Below are 25170 nucleotides of genomic sequence, written 5' to 3' on the forward strand. Positions count from 1 at the left end.
AATCTAAATAAAAATATTTAAAAAATAAAAAAAAGGAAATAGCAAGAAAGGGACTATCCCTCCCCCGGGAATATGTGATGATATTCCGCAAACCAACATCCCGCATCCCATCACTCTGCAATTTTTCATAACGCGGGACTATCACTCCGCAAAGACATCATTTCTAAAACTTTTACAACGCATATGACTTTATCACGCATGCCAATATAACGCAAATGCATGTGTGGTAAAGTCATATACATTGTAAAAGTACATTATTAAAACATCAAATATATGTTTGTATATATGTGTATTTATATATATATGTATATATATATATATATATATATATATATATATATATATATATATATATATATATATATATATATATATATATATATGTGTGTGTGTGTGTGTGTGTGTATTTATATATATATATATATATATACACATATATATATATTCACTGAAAAAACCATAGGTTATAGACCATATATAGTTAGGAATTAGCATTTAAAAAACCTTATTTTACTCACACAAAACCATTGAAATTCCATATATAGTTAGTTGCACTAACTATATATCGCGCACCTGCAATCCACTGCTGATCATGTCACATATTACATCATTCATGACATGGTCAGTGACATCACTGATGACATCACTGATGACATCTCAAATGACATCACTGATGACATCACTGATGACATCTCATTTGACATCATTCTTGTGCTAATACGATAAACCTCTTCAGACTCTAATATAACCTTAGATACACTCAGTGTATACAGACACACACACTTCCACTCATCCATGGAGTTACTCACACACCCAGTCAGTCATGCAAAGAAACAATCTCATCTCCATTTCTTCAACTATACAGTTAAACACACCTTACTTATTGAAACATATACTAACACATATTTACTCTCTTATACAATCCCTGATACAAGTTCACAATGATCGATACAACCACTCACTCATTCGGTGGCTCTCATGCACAGTTATTTATATATGCCAACTCTCACATGTACTGTGTTTTACATATGTACTTACTATGACATGTAGCATTGAGATATCCATTCACTCATCAATACACTCATGCACACAGTCAACTGCCCATGTAGCTGTTTCCACATGCACTCTTGAACTCATACACCTAGTGAATAAACTGTTCACACATCTATGCATAGAGTCACACACCTTCCAGCCACCCCCACACAAACTCAATCTCCCATAGAAATACTTGGGCAAGCAATTAATAACACATATAGCCTCTCGTATAGCTAATGATCAACACATGCAGCAGTTTACAGAACAACAGACATAATGATGCACAAATTAAGACAGTTTAGTCACTAACCCATGCATTCAGTGAGACACATTTAATCACTCACTCATACAGTCAGTCACGCACCTACTAAATCCTTCATCCAGACACTTATACATCCACTCATTCTTCAATATGTAAGATATATTTTAACTTTACAGAAACATACAGTCACTGGATGTTGTCATCAGTGATGTCATCAGTGATGTCATTTGAGATGTCATCAGTGATGTCATCAGTGATGTCACTGACCATGTCATGAATGATGTAATATGTGACATGATCAGCAGTGGATTGCAGGTGCGCGATATATAGTTAGTGCAACTAACTATATATGGAATTTCAATGGTTTTGTGTGAGTAAAATAAGGTTTTTTAAATGCTAATTCCTAACTATATATGGTCTATAACCTATGGTTTTTTCAGTGAATTTTCAAGGTTTTGTAAATGCTAATTCCTAACTATATATGGTCTATAACCTATGGTTTTTTCAGTGAATTTCAATGGTTTTTTAATAGCAAATATCATAAGCTGTCGAATGTCAAGTACGTGGTAAGTGAAAACATTTTCGTGTTTATGCACACTGATCTGCTTTGAATGGTGCCCCCCCCCCTCATTTCTATTAGGAGTACTCTCTCTTTGCAGATAGTGAAAGGTAGTTAACGCAGGCCTTTGCCCCCGTTGTAATCCGTCGTGCCTGCTTCTCTCTCCATTTGATTGATTGTTATCCAAGTATTTACTGTTTTAGAATTAGTTCTCTTTGGTTCATTCTCTATTTACAAACAAACACAGAGTCGCAATACTCTGTTTAGTCTTTGCAGATAACGAAAAATCGTGTAAAAAAAAAGAAAAGGAATCGAGCAAAATCAGTAGGCCACTAATGGGATCTCTTTTTGACCTCGCTAAAATAGAAACATTAGGAACAAACCCCTCATGACAAATACAAAACTAGTGAGATGAACTGAACTCCACACAATGATGGCTGCAAAACAGCTCGGCTCCGCCACCCACCCCGCCCAAAATAACGATAAAGAGCGGCTGCCATGATTGGTTGCGGAATGGCCACGACGGAGCTACGAAATGATGCTGCTCTCATGCTAACCCCAGCTTCAGTCTGAAACATCCAGAAACACTGTAGACTACCAATTCGATCAGTTCCGGAAGCACCCCAATGTAACCCGGTAGAGAAGAACTAGCCCTCCCCTCTTTCACTGATGGTTCTTGTTGCCTGTCCCTTCTGTTCTCATTTAACAGAACTATTTAGCCTGCTGAAAGGGGTTGTGTTCCGACCGCTGGTTGGTGGAGACATTTTGACTATATTCTGGACCTGCGTTGTCGCGTAATGCGTCATATGACGCGCCGCGTTAGCGCATCCGGGGCGCGCAGCGCGTAACGTAAGCATAACAAGTCATGTGACTTGTTAATAAAACTTTTCATTGGTTCATTTTACTTTTCTTATTGTAATGATGAAAGGCTTGCTCATATGACCTAAAAATTACGCTTTTCATTACTTCCGAACATTATTTTTTCTTAAATATATGTTATAATGTTCCAGGCTAATGTACTTTCCCGGAAATTTTACAACTGTCCTGCAAGTAAAATATATTCTTTTTTCGAGAAAAAGAGCGTTTCTTCGTCCCATGATGGAGCCGTTGAGCAAAAGAGGGTCGACCTGCTGTCTTAGTCGCCGATACGCCTGAATATGAGATTCTTATCGATCACTTTATGTTGCAGGAATAGAAAACACAACAGCCCTTGACCATTTATCTTTACTGCGTTCCTTCGTATTATACCTTTTACCCTTCATGTAATTGGTCTGCTTTATTTCACTTGCCTTTTAATGATTCTAAAACAGTGACTATTATTACAAACTTTACCAATGTATATACTACTACCATGTTTTCTTTTAAAAACCTTTATTGTGAAAATTTCATTATACAAATACGAGCCTATAACCACGTGGGCCGGCCACGGAGCAAACTGTAATCGTATGTGATGAGTAGACATTTACACTGTAGAGGAACGTAACGGGCGGGCCATTAGGTTGCAAGAACTAAGGTGTCTAACAGTTACGGAATCGGTGGACGTACATTTTATAATTAAAATACGACAGGGCCAGTTACAATAAAATTATCTAGATATACATTTGCGGGCAAGTACCATTTATTTATTTATTTATTTATTTATTATTACACTTATTAAGCGCGCAGCTACCCGGAGGTTTCCCGGCGCTAAACCATGGGTGACGTTAATTCGAACTTTCAACAGTACAGTAATCAATAACACATCAGAACTTAATATCAATAGGGATGTCGAAATATTCAATCAATTCTCGTCCCCGCCCGCCATGTGCTTCAAAACTGCATACGTATCTCGTGATTTCAAGGTTCTGCAACCAGTACACAACAAGGAGTTACGAGTCCCATTTATTCCGGCGCCATTTTGGGCGAGGACGGGCAGGTCCAGGATATAGTCAAAATGTCTCTACCAACCATCGACTATGATGATGTTCATATGCTGTATTTATTAGAGTAACACTCATCTGCCCACATGAAATTAATTTACCACAATCTAAACATGTCATTTTAATCTTTCCAAAGTTCTTCTAAATATTTGGGACCGTTTCCCTTGCCTCTGAAGCTCTCAGTGCCACTTCTTTGATGAATGTACTAGCAGGTCAGGGGTTCTCCTCCAAATCTCTCTTTTATGCAGCACTATAATTAATTGGTACCACCTCTCCATATGACGATGCATGGTATAGTTACCACAACTATATATTTTTTCGGTTCCTCTGGAGAGTTCATCGTGGCAGATGAAGCGTGTAACATACCGGGCATTTACCTTTTTTTGCATGTACAGGAAAGGAAAAAAAAATCGAGCGTTCGAGTTCTTAGGTGTCCCAGGGCCATTTTAGTGGACCAGGCCCAAATCCAAAGAACAGCTATCTCACAGGCTAATGGGGCGACCCACGCCGAGTTTCAGCATTGTAGGATGACCACACAAGTACAGCAACTTGCTAGACATCACCTCGGTGCCATCCGGATCTCGGCGCCCCACTGCAGATGAAGTGCCTCTCAACTATGAAACCACCAGAAAACGCTTGAGTCAGCTTTGTGTGAAGCCGCCATTTTGATTCAATCAATAGCGTCCCCCTGCACACATTCAGGGACCTGGTCGTGTCTTCAGGTCAAACGAATTTGGGACAAGATGCAGAAAGGAAAAGGAAAAAAGTTCCGCCGGACCCCGGGAGGTGGCCGCCTATGTCATGGGCGATCTTAGGCCACACCAGGGCAATAGTGAAGCTGCAGCAGGTGCAAATAAGCTTCAGACAGTGTTACAAGCGCTGCTCAGAACTCTCAACTATGACACCACCTCGGTGCCATCCGGATCTTGGCGCCTTGTGCTGGTTCCGGCCTATTCACACATCGGTCCGCTACTGACGCCACCTCACAGGCCAACGGGGCACCCCACGCCGACTTTCGGCGCAGCATTGTAGGATGGCCACACCAGTGCGGCAAATTGCTGGACACCACCTCGGTGCCATCCAGATCTCGGCGCGTTGTGCTGCCTTCGGCCTATTCGCCACAAGTGCGCACGCAACTCAGCTGCATAGCGAGTGAAACACCAAGGGGCGCCCCACTGCAGCCGAGGAACCTCCATCTTGGGGGCGACGCACAGCATCACATTGCTTTCCAATGCAGTCAGATCCTCAAACAGCCCCCACTGACTGACGCGAACTCACAGGCCAACGGGGCGCCCCACGCCGACTTTCGGCGCAGCATTGTAGGATGGCCACACCAGTGCGGCAAGTTGCTGGACACCACCTCGGTGCCATCCGGATCTTGGCGCGTTGTGCTGCCTTTGGCCCCATTCGCACATCAGTCCGCTACTGACGCCATCTCACAGGCTAATGGGGCGCCCCACGCCGACTTTCAGCATTGTAGGATGACCACACCAGTACAGCAACTTGCTAGACATCACCTCGGTGCCATCCGGATCTCGGCGCCCCACTGCAGATGAAGTGCCTCTCAACTATGAAACCACCACTGTGACATCCGGATCTTGGCGCGTTGTGCTGCCTTCGGCCTATTCGCACATCGGTCCGCTACTGACGCCATCTCACAGGCTAATGGGGCGACCCACGCCGAGTTTCAGCATTGTAGGATGACCACACCAGTGCAGCAACTTGCTAGACATCACCTCGGTGCCATCCGAATCTTGGCATCTCAACGCCTAGTGGTATCTTCCATACAGAAAATATTGTTACGCTACCTTTGGCCCCATTCGCACATCAGTCCGCAACTTAGACATCACCTCGGTGCCATCCGGATCTTGGCATCTCAGCGCCTTGTGGTGTCTTCTCGTCAGAAAATATTGTTGCGCTGCCTTTGGCCCCATTCGCACATCAGTCCGCTACTGACACCATCTCACAGGCCAACAGGGCGCCCCACGCCGACTTTCAGCATTGTAGGATGGCCACACCAGTGCGGCAACTTACTAGACACCACCTCGGTGCCATCCGGATCTTGGCGCGTTGTGCTGCCTTCGGCCTATTCGCACATCGGTCCGCTACTGACGCAAACTCACAGGCCAACGGGGCGCCCCACGCCGACTTTCAACATTGTAGGATGGCCACACCAGTGCTGCAACTTGCTGGACACCACCTCGGTGCCATCCGGATCTTGGCGCGCTGTGTTGCCTTCGGCCTATTCGCACATCGGTCCGCTACTGACGCCGCCTCACGTGCCAACGTATTTTCTCCGCATTTTATACCCTATGCCGCATAACAGGTCATGTGACTTGTTTATAAAACTTTTCATTGGTTCATTTTACTTTTGGTTTCCTAATGATGGAAGGCTTGATCATATGACCTAAAAACAACACTTTTCATTGGATGAAAACTTTTTTTTTTTTTCCAAACGATGAAAGCCCCACCTTGTTTCTGGATGTTTCAGACTGAAGCTGGCGTCAGCATGAAAGCACCACCATCTCGTAGCTCAGTCGTGGTCATTCCGCGAGCAATCATGGCAGCCGCTCCCCACCAGAAGCCTGCAGGAGTCGGGGCCCCCAAAACTTTTGATGAATTCTCAAAGCGGAGGGGACGCTTTCGAGAATGGGGTCCAAGACCTAGCAGACAAGCGTCCGATTTCCAAGGTGTCCCAGGGCCATTTCAGTGGACCAGGCCCAAAAAGGAAAGAGCCTGCCGCCATTTTGAGAGTCCTGTGGCAGCCGACTATCGCTGCACCGCAAGAGTGGGCGCAACTCAGCTGAATTGCGGCTTTTGACACAGTGGACCAAAAACGGACGGAATGGCAACTGAAACGGTAAAGGGGCGCCCCACTACAACAGATGACACTCCACCTGGAGAGGCCCGTTCACGCCGCCTCCCCCGGGGCGCTCCACGCCGTTATTCGGAGCAGCATTGTAGGATACCAAAACCAGTGCGGCAACTTACTGGACATCACCTTGGTGCCATCGTTCTGCTGCCTTGGAACTATTCGCACAACAGTTTGCTACTGAAGACCCACCCCCCGCGACGCCCCACGCCGTTATTTGCTGGGTGGCAACTTACTAGACATCACTTTCGTGTCATGTAGATTTCAGCGCGTTCTGCTGCCTTGGAACTATTCGCACAACAGTTTGCTACTGATGACCCGCCCCACGCCGGAAATCTGGACGTTGTGCTGCGTTGGGACTATTCGCACAGCCGACCGCTACTTCGTTGTTTTTCCCTAAAAATGTTTATATGTTATTACTATTTTTGTTTTCTTGTATATATTTATAAATTATTAAAGTTTTATAATCTTACTACTTTGTCGGAGTGCTATATATTTTTAATGTGACACATAATTGTAAAAACTTTGATGTACAAAGAGTCATCCCTGGAATCTTCCGCTTCACGCTCGGTCCCCTCCCCAATCACAATACAGGATGGTTTTCAGATAATAGCAACGCTTCTGCTGTGACGGATCTCATCGAGTGTGGGCCTTGATCTACTATAACTCCTTTGAAGAGGGGTGAATCTTTACAGCTGTGGCCATAAACTACATCTGCAGGGCTAGCTGATACCCTAGGACCAGCCTGGACAATCGGACACAGAGGAAAAGGAGTGTCAGAGGGTGCAGTAGTGAATAGGGCGAAAGGGAGGTGTCGGGCGGGCACAGGGTGTGATTCTCAGGAAAGAGCAGCGCAGATGGGGGGAGGTTTATTACCCATGCATAAGACAGAGAGCGGGGGTGACCACTGCCTGGGGGAGATGCTTGCGAGGGTGGGGAGCCATGCTAAGGATCGACAGCGTGCACAGAGTGGGTCTGGTCAAGGCATCTAAAATGGCTGCCGTGCACGACAAAAGTGTGGCATTTGAAAAAAGACAAGATGGCGCAGACAATGTTTTTCAACACTTCCTGATTTCCTTCGAATCGAACGTTAACAGACGTTGGGGCATATTACCAAAGTTAAGCGATATTTATCCCTAACGATGCATTGCAAAGATTTTTTTACCGTCAGAAATTATCGCAGATAAACGTTGCTATTATCAAAGTTTATCGCAAATACGATAAAAACCGACCGCAATGCATTAATATCGCTGAAAACTCTGCGATATTCATGCATTACCGAGCTAATCCTCTTAGCCATGTTATCCACCTCCCATAGGATAACATGGCTAAGAACTGCTCAGGGCAGCTGTTACTTTTTGGAGATATTCGCGCTTATCTCGAATATTTCCAAAAGTTGATAATAGGAGATAGCGATGTTAGCGACTGTTTCCAGTCGCTAACATCTTGGCATGCCCACTTTGCATGTCATTAGTGATAAATATCACTCACATGCAAAGTGGGGCCCAAGATGGTCGCTATCTCCTACTAGCCGTCGCTAACTGGTGTTAGCAACAGCTAGGTAATACAGATATAATTTTATCTCCGCGAAGCGGAGCGCTGTTACAGATATATATCTTGTTTTTGAACGTTAATTTCTCAAAATGCACTGAAGCACATATATTGAGACCTAGCAAAGGCACATCGGGCTACCAGTCCCTAATATTTTACCAAGTTTCGTGCAAATCCATTCAGCCGTTCGATTATTATTATTATTTATTTTTTTTGCCCCGCGGGGCCCTTTTAAAACCTCCACATCAAACCTAGGGGATCAGCGAGGATCTACTATGCCCCCTTATGGTCATTTGCCCCTTCGCTTTGGCCTCCTCTTGTCTCTCGATCCTACCGAGAGACAAGATGGCGGCCACTACGGACTGTTTGGAATGTTTACAGACACCGGAGAGCCAATCAGCTTCGCTTCGCAAAGCTCCGTAACGCGAAAAGTACGCGAAGCGGTCCGCTGTTACAGATATATATCTTTTTTTGAACGTTAATTTCTCAAAATCCACTGAAGCACATATATTGAGACCTAGCAAAGGCACATCGGGCTACCAGTCCCTACAATTTTGCCAAGTTTCGTGCAAATCCATTCAGCCGTAAGATTATTATTATAATTTTTTTTTTTTGCCCCGCGGGGCCCTTTTAAAACCTCCACATCAAACCTAGGGGGTCAGCGAGGATCTACTATTCCCCCTTATGGTCATTTGCCCCTTCGCTTTGGCCTCCTCTTGTCTCTCGATCCTACCGAGAGACAAGATGGCGGCCGCTACGGACTTTTTGGAATGTTGACAGATGCCAGAGAACCAATCAGCTTCGCTTCACAAAGCTCCGTTGCGCGAAAAGTCCGCGAACCAGTGCGCTAACTGGTCCGCTGTTACAGATATATATCTTTTTTTAAACGTTAATTTCTCAAAATCCACTGGAGCACATATATTGAGACCTACAAAAGGCACATCGGGCTACCAGTCCCTACAATTTTGCCAAGTTTCGTGCAAATCCATTCAGCCGTTCGGGCTAAAAGTGAGGCCAACCGCCCTATGGAAAACTCAATGTTAAAAACACGTTTTGGGACCCCCCTTTTTTCTCGGCCCCCACCGGACGAACCCCCCCCAAATTTTCAAGGGCTGCTCAGAAACAAAATGTGCCATTTTCCTGAAAATTTCAGCCAAATCCGTCCACAAACGCCAAAGTTATTAGACATAGAATTTTCAAAAAACCCATAGAGAAAAAATCCTAACTATATATACCTACTGGCGACCGCCAGTAGGTAATATATATATATATATATATATATATATATATATATATAAACGAAGTAACTCCTCCCAAAAGAAAGAAGCAGTGACCCAAAGAGGAATCCAAGAAATGCTTTATTGAGAGTTCTTGTAGGGCGAATGCATTTCGGCATCAACTGCCTTCTTCAGCGCCTCTCGCAAAAGTGCTTCCTCTGTCGTTGTGACAAATGCAGTCCTGTCACATTTAAATAATACCCCGCTCCTCCCCCTCATCGTGATGTGGCTCACCTGTGCAGTTCTTCAATGGCAAACTACACGAACCAGAATGCCGCTGTGTGGTGCACTCCTGGTCAGGTGATGCCAAGGGGAGAGACAATCAGGGAAACGGACAGGCACAGCACTGGAGGAAACCGTGTAACGAAAGTCTCGCAATAAGCGTTTCCTCAGGTCCTCTTTATAACCGCCGCTACCATTCTGCAAAGTGTCCATCGCGGGGGCTGACACGGCAATGCATGCCGCCCAAAGTAGGAGGTAAGAATGCATCCCCACCGCAGTATCCTCCTTGCATAGTGGTGGGTTCCAGACACCAGTGCTACCACACTGACAAAGTTCCAAGCCCCAAAGAGCACGCCAGGAAAGTCCAGACCTCTTGTGCGGTGGGGGTACACTTGAATGCGCTCTGGCAGGCGCATGAATATAAACGAAGTAACTCCTCCCAAAAGAAAGAAGCAGTGACCCAAAGAGGAATCCAAGAAATGCTTTATTGAGAGTTCTTGTAGGGCGAATGCATTTCGGCATCAACTGCCTTCTTCAGCGCCTCTCGCAAAAGTGCTTCCTCTGTCGTTGTGACAAATGCAGTCCTGTCACATTTAAATAATACCCCGCTCCTCCCCCTCATCGTGATGTGGCTCACTTGTGCAGTTCTTCAATGGCAAACTACACGAACCAGAATGCCGCTGTGTGGTGCACTCCTGGTCAGGTGATGCCGAGGGGAGAGACAATCAGGGAAACGGACAGGCACAGCGCTGGAGGAAACCGTGTAACGAAAGTCTCGCAATCAGCGTTTCCTCGGGTCCTCTACACACATTTTAGGCAACAATGTTTCAGTTCTTTCGTTATTTTTCAACAAAGATTTAAATTGATAAAAAGGGTCATATAACATTGCATGACTTGCTAATATACGTAAATGCATTGTTACTCTTTTTCCACAAGACAGTTAGTGCAGTTTTATCGTGATCAGTGCCCAAGTGGGTTTCACGATTTATTTAAAAGTCCCGCAATATTCCTCATATCGCGCCAATTAAATAAAGCAAAATGTTGCCCCAGTGGGTATGCACCGTCTGATATAGACGGTGCATGCCCACTGGGGCAACATTTTGCTTTATTTAATTGGCGCGATATGAGGAATATTGCGGGACTTTTAAATAGAGTAACAATGCATTTACGTATATTAGCAAGTCATGCAATGTTATATGACCCTTTTTTCAATTTAAATCTTTGTTGAAAATTAACGAAAGAACTGAAACATTGTTGCCTAAAATGTGTGTATTCTATGTTTATTCACCACGTGGTATGTGATGCAATGTACCTGTTTCACTTTAAAAGAATGGCGATTTTACATGTACTCCACCCGTGAGCAAGAGGTAGGCTTACCTCGAAACGCGTAGGGGCTGTTTTTCCGCCAATAAACCTGAGCACTGCAAAATTGATCTGGGCCTCGACTCTGGTGTCTTTACATACAAAGATTACGCCAGGAATTGATGTATATGGAGGTTTGGCGATCCCGCCGAGCGCCCGCTGTGGAAGCGGCAGAAGCACGCCATCTGTGTGCTTTGGATTTAAATTTGAACGCTTCTGCCCGCCTTAAACGAAATTGCCAGAATACCAGAGGTACGTTTTTCACTGAAGTAAAAGCGGCAAGAAATTCAACAACCGCATTGGGTGGACAATCTAATCAGGGGCTAAAGATTGACATTTGACTCCGTGATTCTACATTTTGTGAATAAACTGTGATTTCTCTTAAATACCTCACAGGCCGAGAGTTGAATCGGCGGCATTGCGTTGGGCGATACAGAGTAATTTGCAGTGCTAACAGCGATACGCCGGCGGGCCCACTGTACAGGACATAATGGCTGATGTTAGAAACAGCAGGAGAAAGGAGGCGGCAGACAAACTGTTTACTCATGCTGGGACCAGCAATGAGGGTAATGCAAGTGAAAACGTAACATCAGTTAAAACTGTGGATGAACTGAAACGATTATGGGACACGTTGTGGAAGGTTTTAAAACAAGAACAGTCCAAATGGTGGGAAGTGGCGGCTCTCACCAAGTATCTGGAATGTAATCGGATACCACAGGGCTTACGTATATTTATCATACCTACCTTCCAGAAACCGGATCCAAAACTCATAAATGAGTGGATGGAATACAACAATATATGTTCAGCAAATATGTTAAAAATACTGATTAAACATGCTGAGAAAGAGTGAGCTAAACTTAATGAGGAAAGTGAAGTTCTAATAACTAAACTAAAGGAGAAATATTCTGAAAACGATTTTTCCATTGAAATGGCCAAAGTTAACAAACGTTTAGAAAAAATTGAACAAGAAATAAAAGAGAAAAAACAAAGAAAATTCCACCGTGATGAGGTCGATTATAAAAAAGGACAAATTCTGACCTTTGCGAAAAGATTTGATGCCCTAAGAGACTCTTCCAAGAAAAATCGTAAAACCAAACAGGTTACAAAAAACACAATGGTATCTGAAGTAACTGCAGAGACAGAGGACGAAAGTGTACCAGTGGAAACTGATAGTGAATCTGGTGAAAGGGATTTCTCTGTTTTGGCTGAGTCGGTCCCAGCAAAAGACCGAATTTTAAACGAATTCGCCCTAATGGTAAAAGGACGCCAAATGGGCACGCCCCCAAGGAATCGTGGAAGAGGCGGAAGAGGAGGAGGCAAAGCCAGAGGAAGAGGAATCGTAAAGAATGCGGCCAGCCCGGTGGGAATACGTACAAGGGGCAAATCAGCGAAGAAATGAAGACAAAAACTGTGGTAAATTTATCTAAACGTACTTTAACGCCTGACCAATTGGAAGTGTTATCACGAGGTCTTTCATTTTGTCCTACAGCGAGATTTAACTTTACAAACTCACGCATTGACTTATTTCGGTTTACCCGTAAACTCAAGCTAAAAAAATGGTTCGCCAGTAAAATACGCTTGAAAAAAGGTCATATTCATGATAAACCTAGCATGTTAACTTTAAATGACGCAGAAACATTACAGGCTTTTCATGAATTAGCTGGCTTTGATAATGTAAATGATGACCCTTTACTTAACATGATTGAAACAGAAGTGGTTGACATGAGCAGCATGAGTGGTTTTAAACCCAAATCGGTTTTTGTACCTAATATTGTGAATAGCTATATTGACAGTTTTGAACAGGGTATGTTGGAGGAAATGCGCAAGATTGACAGAAAAAGACCCAAACTTAATATGAATCTTAGTAAGAAACAATTTCTTGCCTTGAAAGATATGGAAAGTTAGTCTGATGTGGTCATCAAAAACAGTGACAAAGGGGGAAACGTGGTCATTTGGCCAATTGACATGTATTTAAAGGAAGGATACAGGCAGTTAAGTGATCTTGAAAATTATGTAACAACCACCAAACATGAATATAACAATATGAAACAAATGTATTTTGATCAATTGTTTGACTGGAAAGAAAAGGGTACAATTGAAGATGAGGAATGTAAGTATCTCTTGTGTAGATATCCCCGTATACCAGCACTATATTTGTTGCCGAAGTTGCACAAAAACATTGAAACGCCGCCTGGGAGACCAATAGTCTCCTCGGTAGGAAGTCTACTAGAAAATACCTCTAGATATATTGATTACTTTCTGCAGCCCTTAGTACATGCCTTACCATCTAATGTAAGGGACACGTCTGATTTTTTGAGAATAATAAATAACTTTACATGGAAACCTGAATATTGGTTAATCAGTTTTGATGTAACCAGCTTATATACAAGCATAACTCAAGACTTAGGAATTGATGCATGTAAATATTTTCTCAAAAATCGTTCTATCTCCCATTTGGTACATACCAATATGTTCCTTGAAATGATGTGGATCTGCCTCACCAAAAAATGTTTCATATTTAACAAATGTATGTACAAGCACATCCGAGGGACGGCGATGGGTACATGCTTCGCCCCAGTTTCACGGGGTTGTACCTGGGCTGGTGGGAGGAGCTTGTGGTGAACAACATCTCCCACTTCAGTACCCACGCCGTCCTTTGGATACGTTACATAGATGACATTTTCTGCATCTGGAATGGCACACTCGATCAAGCAAAAGAATTTGAGACAATAATTAATACCAATTGTCTCAATTTACAATTCACTAGTCAAATGAGTCAAACACAACTCGAATTTCTTGATGTCAGTTTGGTAGTCAAGGATGGGGCTCTTACAAGCTCCTTATTCCACAAAACAACTGCTGGCAATAGTCTCCTACATGCGGAAAGTTGCCATCCTGCTACACTCATACGCAGTATACCACTTGGCGAATTAATCAGGGCCAAACGGAACTGCAGTACAGTTGACAGTTATGAGCAAGAAAAGCAAATAATGATGACAAGGTTCTCTGAAAGGGGTTATTCAAATAAAATCATCAAGCAGGCCGAGACAAGAGTAGCCCAGATGGTCAGGGGGGACCTCCTGATCCCAAAATATCATCGGAAAGATGATGTAATTCGTTTCATAACCAATTACGACAGTCAGTCATGGGAGATTAGACGTAGTCTTCACAAATTATGGGATGTTCTCAGGTTGGATAAAGACCTGCGTGAAGCAATACATGATACCCCTTCACTTACATATAGAAAAGCTAAATCACTTAGAGACACTTTAAGTACAACACTAATTAAAGAATGTCCTATATCCAATGCCGTACAGGGATTTTTCCTGTGTAAAAAATGTAAGGCATGCAAATTTAGCAAAAACTGTAAATCATTAAAAATCTCAAAAGATCAGGAGGCACACAAAATGACCAAACATTTAAGTTGTACCACTGAATACGCTATATATGTGTTACAATGTCCCTGCGACAAATTTTATATTGGTTGTACAACCAAACAAGGAAAACTCAGAGTCCTAGATCACCTTAGGGCTATAAAAAATCTCAACCATCAGTACCCTGTGGCGAGACACTTTGCCTCAGAACATAATCAAAACTCCAATCTGTTACAATTCACGGTACTGGATTGTGTTGATAATAAAGAAAGAGGGGGCAATCGGTGGCTGGATCTAAGAAAATTAGAGTTCGAATACATAATCAAATATAACACGATTCAACCTGTTGGATATAACCTTGGGGAAGAATTAGCAGTTCACCTACATGAGTAATTTCAATTGCTGGTATTTTTTTGGTGTCTTTACATACAAAGATTACGCCAGGAATTGATGTATATGGAGGTTTGGCGATCCCGCCGAGCGCCCGCTGTGGAAGCGGCAGAAGCACGCCATCTGTGTGCTTTGGAGAGATATATATATATATATATATTACCTACTGGCGGTCGCCAGTAGGTATATATAGTTAGGATTTTTTCTCTATGGGTTTTTTGAAAATTCTATGTCTAATAACTTTGGCGTTTGTGGACGGAATTGGCTGAAATTTTCAGGAAAATGGCACATTTTGTTTCTGAGCAGCCCCTGAAAATTGGGGGGGGGTTCGTCCAGGGGGGGTCGAGAAAAAAGGGGGGTCCCAAAACGTGTTTTTAACATTGAGTTTTCCATAGGGCGGTTGGCCTCACTTTTAGCCCGAACGGCTGAATGGATTTGCACGAAACTTGGCAAAATTGTAGGGACTGGTAGCCCGATGTGCCTTTTGTAGGTCTCAATATATGTGCTACAGTGGATTTTGAGAAATTAACGTTCAAAAAAAGATATATATCTAGAGCCGCGCCTGGAGCGCTCCCCGGTACGCGTACCGGGGAGCGCTTCAGGCGCGCCACGCGACTTGCGCACGGCAAGCTGATTGGTTCTCGGGTGTCTGTAAACATTCGAAACAGTCCGCAGCGGCCGCCATCTTGTGTCTCGGTAGGATTGAGACACAAGAGGTGGCAAAAATCAAAGGGGGAAATGAGCAAGAGGGGGCAGGGTACACACCCCCTGACCCCCTAGGTTTCATGTGGGGGCCATAAAAGGCTCCCGCGGGTGAAAAAAAAAATAAAAAAAAAATTCGATTTTCGCGGGGGTGAGCGCCCGGTACGCGCACCGGGGAGCGTACGGGGGAGCGTACCATGGAGATTAAAAATTACAGACTTTTAAAAAAATAAAGCTTCTTTTTAAAAATTGGAGGTAGTTCTGAAAAGAACTTTTTTTTGATTTTGTTGTTTTATATATTTTTTTTGTTTTTGTTGTTTTTTTATTTTTTTAGACTTTTTAAAACAATTTTATATTTTTTTTGGATTTTTTTCAAGGGAAAAACAAAAACAAGGATTCCAAAACTGCTCAACAGGAGCAAAAAAATTTGAAAATTTAGGGACTGGAAGAGCAGCGGTGTTGCTGTTTCTTTAGGGCAATCAGTTCAACACTCTGCTCCCCATAGCAGAGCAGTTCGTCACACTCTTTGCACAAAAATTTGATGCCCGCAAACACCGGCTGAATGTTAGGGACCATTCTTCCACGGGGTGGTCCCGAAGGTGTTGCTCCACCAGTGGAGGTGCTGCCGCCATCTGTGGGTACATTCCGTGCCAGCTCTCTGACACTCTCCCTGGCAAAGTTGTTAGGGTGTCTTCTTTTCACATGCCGGATCAAATTAGCATTCCCAAAACTATATTTTTTCAGAGGATTGCCTCTGGATAAACTACTCCCACATATTTTGCATGTTACTTTGGGAGCGTTGACTTTTTTCTGTCCTTCTGGGATTTCGTAAAATTTCCAGATGAAATGGGTTTTTTTCTTTTGCCGAGGAGGGTCCTCATCTAAAAATCCCTCTGAATCACTGCTGGATGACTCTCTTGCAGCCATTGCTGGAGATCAGAAAAGTAGGAGATAGAGTAGACACAACAGCTCTTGCTCTCTCCAAGTACAAAGCAATAGTGAGAGAAATGGGTGGGTTTCACACAATTTGGAAAAAAAAAAGTTCTGAACCAATGAAAAGTGTTATTTTAAAGTCACATGGTTTGACGCGCTTACGCTACGCGCCCCGGGGCGCGTCCCGGGCGTGTATCGTAAGCGCATCGGGGCGCTTACGTTGCGCGATCGTATGCGCTTCCGGGTGCGCTTACGCGGTGCGTCATAAGACGCATCTCGCGGCTACGCGATACGTGTCTTATGACGCAAGGCGTGGCGGCTACGCGATACGACACGATGTTGTTTTCGTTCTCGGCAATAGCGCTTCCGGGACGCGCATTAGTACGCGCCGCAAGATTGCGCTTACCCGTGCGTTCACCTGTCCGCGCCCCGGGAGCGCACTAAAAATAATATTAAAAATAAATAAAAAAATTATAAAATATAAAATTAGATTTAAAATGTATTATTTTTATAAAGATTTGCTATTAAAAAACCTATGAAATTCACTGAAAAAACCATAGGTTATAGACCATATATAGTTAGGAATTAGCATTTACAAAACCTTGAAAATTCACTGAAAAAACCATAGGTTATAGACCATATATAGTTAGGAATTAGCATTTAAAAAACCTTATTTTACTCACACAAAACCATTGAAATTCCATATATAGTTAGTTGTACTAACTATATATCGCGCACCCGCAATCCACTGCTGATGATGTCACATATTACATCATTCATGACATGGTCAGTGACATCACTGATGACATCACTGATGACATCTCAAATGACATCACTGATGACATCACTGATGACATCTCATTTCACATTACTCATGACATCATTCATGTGATGATACGATGAACCTCTTCAGACTCTAATAAAAACGTAGATACACTCAGTGTAAACAGACACTCACAGACTGTCACTCATCCATGGAGTTACTCACACACCTAATCAGTCTTGCAAAGAATCAATCACACCTCCATTTCCGAAAACTATATAGTTAAACACACCTTACTTATTGAAACATATAATAACACATATTTACTCTGTTATACAATCCCTGATACAAGTTCACAATAATCCATACAGCCACTCACACATTCACTGGCTCTCATGCACAGTTATTTATATATGTCAACTACCACATGTACTGTGTTTTACATATGTACTTACTTTGACATGTAGCACTGAGATATCCATTCACTCACCAATACACTCATGCACACAGTAAACCGCCCATACAGCTGTTTCCACATGCACTTTTGAACCCATACATCTAGTGAATCAACTGCTCACACATCTATGCACAGAGTCATACACCTCCCAGCCACCCACACACACACTCAGTCTCCCATACAAATACTCGGCCAACTAATCAATAACCCATATAGTTAGTCATATAGCTAATGATCAACACATGCATCAGATTACAAAACAACAGACACAATGGTGCACAATTTAAAACAGTTTAGTCACTAACCCATGCACTCAGTGAGACACATTTAATCACTCACTTATACAGTCAGTCATGCACCTACTAAATACATCATCCAGACACTTATACATCCACTCATTCTTCAATATATAAGACATATTTTAACTTTACAGAAACATACAGTCACTGGATGATGTCATCAGTGATGTCATCAGTGATGTCATTTGAGATGTCATCAGTGATGTCATCAGTGATGTCACTGACCATGTCATGAATGATGTAATATGTGACATCATCAGCAGTGGATTGCGGGTGCGCGATATATAGTTAGTACAGCTAACTATATATGGAATTTCAATGGTTTTGTGTGAGTAAAATAAGGTTTTTTAAATGCTAATTCCTAACTATATATGGTCTATAACCTATGGTTTTTTCAGTGAATATACATATATATATACATATAAAGCAAAATAAAGTGAATTCTGACAAAAGCCACCCCGTGAGTGCCACTTTCCTTCCTTCCCGGCTGGGAGAGAGGGGATCTTGGAGCGTTATATATATATATACATACATACATATATATATTCTTTTTATTTATTTAAATAATTTTTTGTGTCACGCTTTCCACAAAAACTTTGTAATATAATGTCTAGCACAATGCACTTTGGTATAAGAGAATGTATGGGTACTCACCTCACTTGAATAGTCACAGTGTTGTTCATTTTCATCTTTCAGACCATAGTTTAGAATTATTAGCAATGTACGGTATACTGACAAGTTAATAAATATACTGTATCAGTGGGCTCAAACACTAGATAATATATTTTTCTTACTTTTTAGTATTCACTGGTAAAAGAAAAATCCTGAAGAAGGCATTTGCCGAAAAGCGTTGGTGGTATTCTGCAAATCACTACCAGTGTTCTTTGTTCATATAATGTTATTTTTGCTGCATATCGTGTTTAAATAACAAAAAATTTGATAAATAATATGCTACTTAACTGTGAACTCCTAAACATTCTGAGGTCGAAAGTACCTACGTAATGTAGGTAGCAATATGCAATTATTTATGTATTGAAGTAAATTGTGTATAAATTGTATCTATATATATATTTTTCTACCAACAAAACATACAAAAAGAGTAATATAAATAAGAATATTTTTCTAAATTGGTTGATATATTGTTTGTTATGTGCTTAATATGTCTAGAGTTTGCGCACTACCTTATTGCCAATCAGCACTGAGCCTGGTGCTCCCATGTTTTGCAAAATACAACTTCTCACATCGGCCACGGCTCTGGCTCCCATACACCCACATAACCAGACTTACGTGCCACCATCCTACTCCCCTCTCTTCACTTTCAACAACTCAGACTTTTGCCTCCCTTCTCACCCATCCACACCACATGCCACTGACTCACAACAGCTGCCACCCACCCCAATCATTACACAATATGTGTGTTTCTCACAATGAATGCCCTTAGAATTTAATTTACACCACAGCTGCATCCATACTTATCTCTAACCAACACCACTTGATTTGGCATCCTCCACCCAAATTCTAATACCGGCCCCATCACTTTACCTCCCACCCTCTGCCTTTCAAGAAGAACTCTCCTCAGAACCTGGTGCCCCTAAGGAGCATCATAACATTCCCTGCTTAGCTTGACATACACTCAAAAAGAAACTAGACCATCTCACCTCCACAATCTCCTGGCCAGAAGTCTACCGCAAGTATTTCGCGGGACCTCCGACGCTGAGGAGGCCATCTTGAAGGGATTAGGTCAGCGGGCCAGCTCCTATGCCCCTTACGCTGCTTAGGCACACGCCGACGCGAGTGTGCACAGAGAAGTCCTCCTAAGGAAACAGTCGGGAGTGACCCACGTTAGTTCCTTTGATTATTCTAATTGCTAAATGTGCTCATTTTTTTGCTGCTATTTTTTTAAAAACGACTTTTTAATCTTTGTACCTCTTTGCCTAACTTTGCACATATCCCGCGCTCAGCTAGAATTCAACGCAAGGTTTTCGCAGGATTTCCGGCGCTGAGGCGGCCATCTTGAAAGTAGTAGGTCAGGGGGCTATCTCCCATGCCCCTGACGCTACTTAAGCTCACGCCGATGTGAGGGCGCAGCGGGCGCGCCAAAGGCAAGCCCATCTGCACCCGTCGGCGCACATAACGCGCTCAGCACCAGCCCCTCCTTCATCAAATCACTCAGATATGGAAAACAGAATTAGATACTCAGGTAAGGATCTGAGAAAGCTTAATTTAAACAACACTAATCATAGCTGTCACATTTATTCTCTTGATGTGGCACACCCTAGGGGCCTTTCTAACTGTCCTGGATGCTATGTTGACATACCGCAATTTGTTGTACAGCCCATAGTAGATAGTAGACTCAAACAATCCCTTGTTAGGAGGGCTGCCCCCACCCATCCATTGAAATTTGCTCTCTTCAACTCTAGGCCCTTAGTTAAACACAGCCTAGAAATCACCTCACTCATTAGCGAGGAGAAAATACATGCTACGTTTATTACTGAAGCTGGACGGACATGGCGTCCGGACCCGATCTTGTAAAGGCCACCCCCCCAGATTATTTCTGTTATACACTTAACAGACAACAGAAATGCGCAAGGGACTAGCGATTATTTACCATAAGTCTATCACAGCATTGTTTAATCCTCTAGTCATTGAGGACTGTGAAGCACTTGAATTCAGTCTCCACCTCTCACATCATTACGCGTTCAGAGGCACCCTTTTATATAGAGCACCAGACCCTAGAGGCCGTTTTCCTTCACAACTAAGTAGCATACTCGAAAGGGGATCTGTAAAAACTCTTATACCGTTCTAGGAGATTTTAACTATCACCTTGAATTACCACATGACCCAGGCACCCTCAATCTGACTGACCTAAAGAAAGGTGGTAATTTCGCACAAATAGTTAAGGGTGCCACTCATCAAGTCGGTCACACTTTAGACTGTTTTTTCTCAAATAATCTGCAGCTCTCCTTTACCAGGATCTTGCCATTAGTTTGGTCAGACCACTTAGCAGTCTTTTTTTAGCTCTTTCTGCTTGGCCGCACAGTACCCAATTTATCCATAAGATACTCTGAAAAAAGAGCCTGGAATAAGATAAAAGCAGAGGAGCTACATCAAACCCTAACTGACAATATGACCCCCATTCCCAATAATCTGGATGAGGCAACCAGAGCTTACACCAAATGGCAGGAGCCTGCTGGGGACAAACTAGCACCTGTAAAAGGCCTCAGACAGCATCCATCCTCACCATGGCATTCGAGGGAATTGAGGGACCAAAAGTTGGCCTGCAAACACCTGTAAAGAACCTGGAGGAAGGGATACAAGGATAATGATACAAAGGAATATAAAGCTGGTCTGGCACTTCATAAAACAATTACTTAAAGATACAAAAACAATTTTTTTAGCAATATAATCAAATCAGCCAAAAATTCTCCTAAAGAGCTTTTTAAAATAGTAAATTCTCTAGCTCATCCCGTACCCCTCCCATTTTAGGCAGTCAAGCGCTGTGAAACAATATCGCTCAATTTTTCTTTGACAAAGTTAACAGTATTTTCCAAACTTTCTCAGACTCCACTTCTAACATCAACACTAGGTTTATAGATGATCAGCAGATAAATAATCCTAGTAATCCGACCTTTAATACTTTTGCCACCATCAATGTATCCAACACCCACAAATTATTGGAGAAAGTTTAATCAGGCTCTCCTATCAACTCCTGTCCAAACTCAATTTTAAAATTGGCAGCTGAACCTGTAGCAAAGCAATTGACCTATATTTTTAACAACATGTTCCTTGAAGGCTACTTTCCCATAGAATGGAAACATGCCTCCATTCTGCCTCTTCTTAAAAAACCCAACTTAAATGTGAGTGATCCTAATAACTTTAGACCTATCTCTATGCTACCTCCTCCTGCTAAACTTATAGTTATACTCAACTTAACACATATTTGCAGGACTCACAAGCCCTTGATCCAACACAGTATGGGTTCAGAGAGGGCCATAGTGCAGAAATGGCGCTCCTAAAGTCCACAGAAGAAATTAGGACCATCTTGAATCAAAGAGGAAAGGCCATACTGATCATGTTAGACCCGTCTGTGGCTTTTGATACGGTCCATCACGCTTTTTTGATGGACTGTTTAGACGAGTTAGGGATTAAAGACACTGCGTGGAATCTTCTTAAATCATTTCTCACTGACAGAAGTCAAACAGTAACCCTGGATGAGTTCAAAGCCAAATCTTTCTCCTTGCCATGCGGGGTACCGCAAGGCTCTTCACTGAGCCTGACACTGTTTAATGTCTATGTTTCTTCACTGGCCCCCCTGATTCCGACATTTGGGTTTACCCTAACATCGTATGCTGATGACACCTAAATTGTGGTGACATTACTACCTGGAGACATACTTGATACTGCGTCTAGGTTGCAGGAATGTATAAAAGCTGTGGGAGTCTGGATGATTTAAAATTGTTTGAAGCTGAATTCCGGTAAAACAGAGGTAGTGCTTTTTGGTAACAATCCTACATTCTGGACTCCTAGTTGCTGGGGGAGATGGGAGCACTACCCGTGCCAATCAAGAAGGTAAAAAATCTGGAGGTCTTGATTGACGACAATCTGAGTCTCAGGGACCAGGTCAATTACGTTACTTCTTCTACCTCATTCATTCTTAAATCCTGGAAAAAAAGAATGCCTCCTTTGCCGAAAGATGCACTGCAAACAGTAGTTTCAGCCCTTATAATGTCTAGATTGGACGATTGTAATAGTCTATATCTCACGATCCTTAAAGGATCAGTGAATAAATTACAGATGCTGCAGAATGCAGCAGCCAGGCTACTGACAGCTACACCAAAGTACAAGTCTATTTCAGATAAAAAATTAAACAACTTCATTGACTTACTCCCAATAAACATACTCAATGCAAATATCTGTGTCTGGTTTTCAGAGCACTTCACGGAACCGGACCCGAGTTTTTACAAAAACGCTTTCACTGGTACCGCCCTAAGAGAGTACTTCGATCAGCTGACGCTAAACTTGTTAACGTCACACGGATAAAAAATTAGATTCAATGCGGCTAAATTATGGAATGCTCTACCTCTTGCCCTTAGACACATACCTAACCTGCTGTCTTTTAGAAAGGCCTTAAAAACATGGCTTTTCTCTAACTGATCAGGTATTTTGGGCTCCCATCTCTCCAGTCCATAGTAGGTCTTCTCATAGCGCCAGGACACCTTCGGGTATCAGTTCGCGCTCAATAAGCATAACTAACATTAACATAAACATTAACTATCTCCCACTTAAGCTCTAAAATGTCCACTGTATTTGACTCCTTATTCCCCTTAGCGGGAACACAACCCCCCAAACACTCAATCCTGAGGAGTACTCTTCTCTCACGCTCCAAAAGAGATGCACACAATCTCTCCCAAACTGAAGTTACAAATGTACTTGATAGCTAAAATACCTCTACCTCCCCGACCATCTCCTCTCCAAACACAAAGCAATGCAGTATACCCCTCATGTCTCTGGTCCGAACCAAACGCCAGCCAATTAGAACCGTGGCACATAACTACAGGAACATTATTCCAATCATCACCAAAAGCCCTGACATTCCCTCTACCAAAACAGTCACCTCAGAGCTGCGCTGTGTGCTTCATAACTGCAGATCTGCAACAAAACACAAGCTGGAAATCTCAAATAAGATCACTCAATACAACGAAAAGATCCTGAGCACCAACGTAAAACTCCAAAGACTCAGTAGTCCATGTAAGGTTGTGATTATTGGTTAGTATTTTTTTTATTCCAATCTTCACATGGATTTCAACAAAATCATAATGCAAAATCATAGCCTCAAGATTGTAACCACTCAATACAACCTATTTCAATACCCCTCCCACACCATTCTCGATATACTGCTCCCCTTACCTATTCGATTATCAGAAATGATAGGCTAGGTAGAGTCTCGGGAGGCATCGCTACCATCTTCAGAAACTCCCTTGAGTCCAGGGAGCTGCCCATTAGCTGTTTCTCTACACTTGAATGCCTTACTCTGGAACTTCATGTGCAGCACAACTCCCCTTATCAGGATTATCGCCATTTACCACCCACCAGATGACAACTCTGCCTTTACTTAGGAATTAATTGACTTTGCAACTGACCAATCTTCACAAATTGATAAACTAATCTTTCTAATAGACTTTAATCCTCACTGGGGCACCTCGGAAGACTTGGCTACCAACCAGCTTGTCTAATTTCTCTCCAGAAATTATATTTTTACAACAAAACTCTAAACCAACACAGTGATACTCAACAAACTCAATCTCAAATTCCATTGCAAATATAGTCCTTTTGTCTAACTGCAGTCTCATATATCATCCTGCAAGATCAGCACCAGTCTGAGGCCCTGGAGACAGATTGGTTGTTAACAAAGCAGCACAGTGAGAGGGTTGTTCACAGTGGGACAAAGACAATTCTGAATGTTATTCTTGATGAAATCAGAGAGCTAAAAGCAGCTCAAGCAATTGAAATAGAACCCCTGCACCAAGGACTATCAATAGTTGAAGAAGCAATGGGATACTTTCAAGTACAAATGCAGGAAGCAGAATCAAGAATCTCACAGCTTGAAGATCAAGTCAACATAAAACAGGAACAAGTCAATCTAGTGAGAAAGCAAAAATCTTTATTAGAAGATAAAGTTGACGAGTTGGAAAATCACTCTTGTTTCTCTTATCTACAGCTGGTTGGAGTTCCAGGGGATGTGAAGGTCCACAGGTCATTCAATGGATCGATAGATTTAATAAGCGAGATGTTTTACCTGATTTCCTGATTATTCAGGGGATTTGACAATCACACAGGCGCATAGGGTCCTAGCTTAACTGCCATTGCACAATGTTGGTGAATTTTACTGGCTTCCATTAAAAAAGGGCGCATATTAGCAAAATCTATTGAAAAGAAACAGTGTTCAACTGATGAAGTACCTCAATGTCGATTTTTTTCTGATATGTCTGCTTTCTGCAGGAAGGAAGTTGTTTAGATGTTGTACTTCTTTAAAGCCCAAGGAGTGCAGGCAGCAATTGCTTAGCAGCCAACTTTGAGGGTACTGGTTATGGGGCAGTTGTACGTGTTTTCCAATTCATAGGACGCACAACAGTTTTTGTAAAATATTACTCACAAGTGTGTAGTAATGAATGCTTTAAAGAGGAGGTGGAACA

This window comes from Lissotriton helveticus, chromosome 4_1 (assembly GCF_964261635.1).
Source record: "Lissotriton helveticus chromosome 4_1, aLisHel1.1, whole genome shotgun sequence".
Lineage (NCBI taxonomy): Eukaryota > Metazoa > Chordata > Amphibia > Caudata > Salamandridae > Lissotriton > Lissotriton helveticus.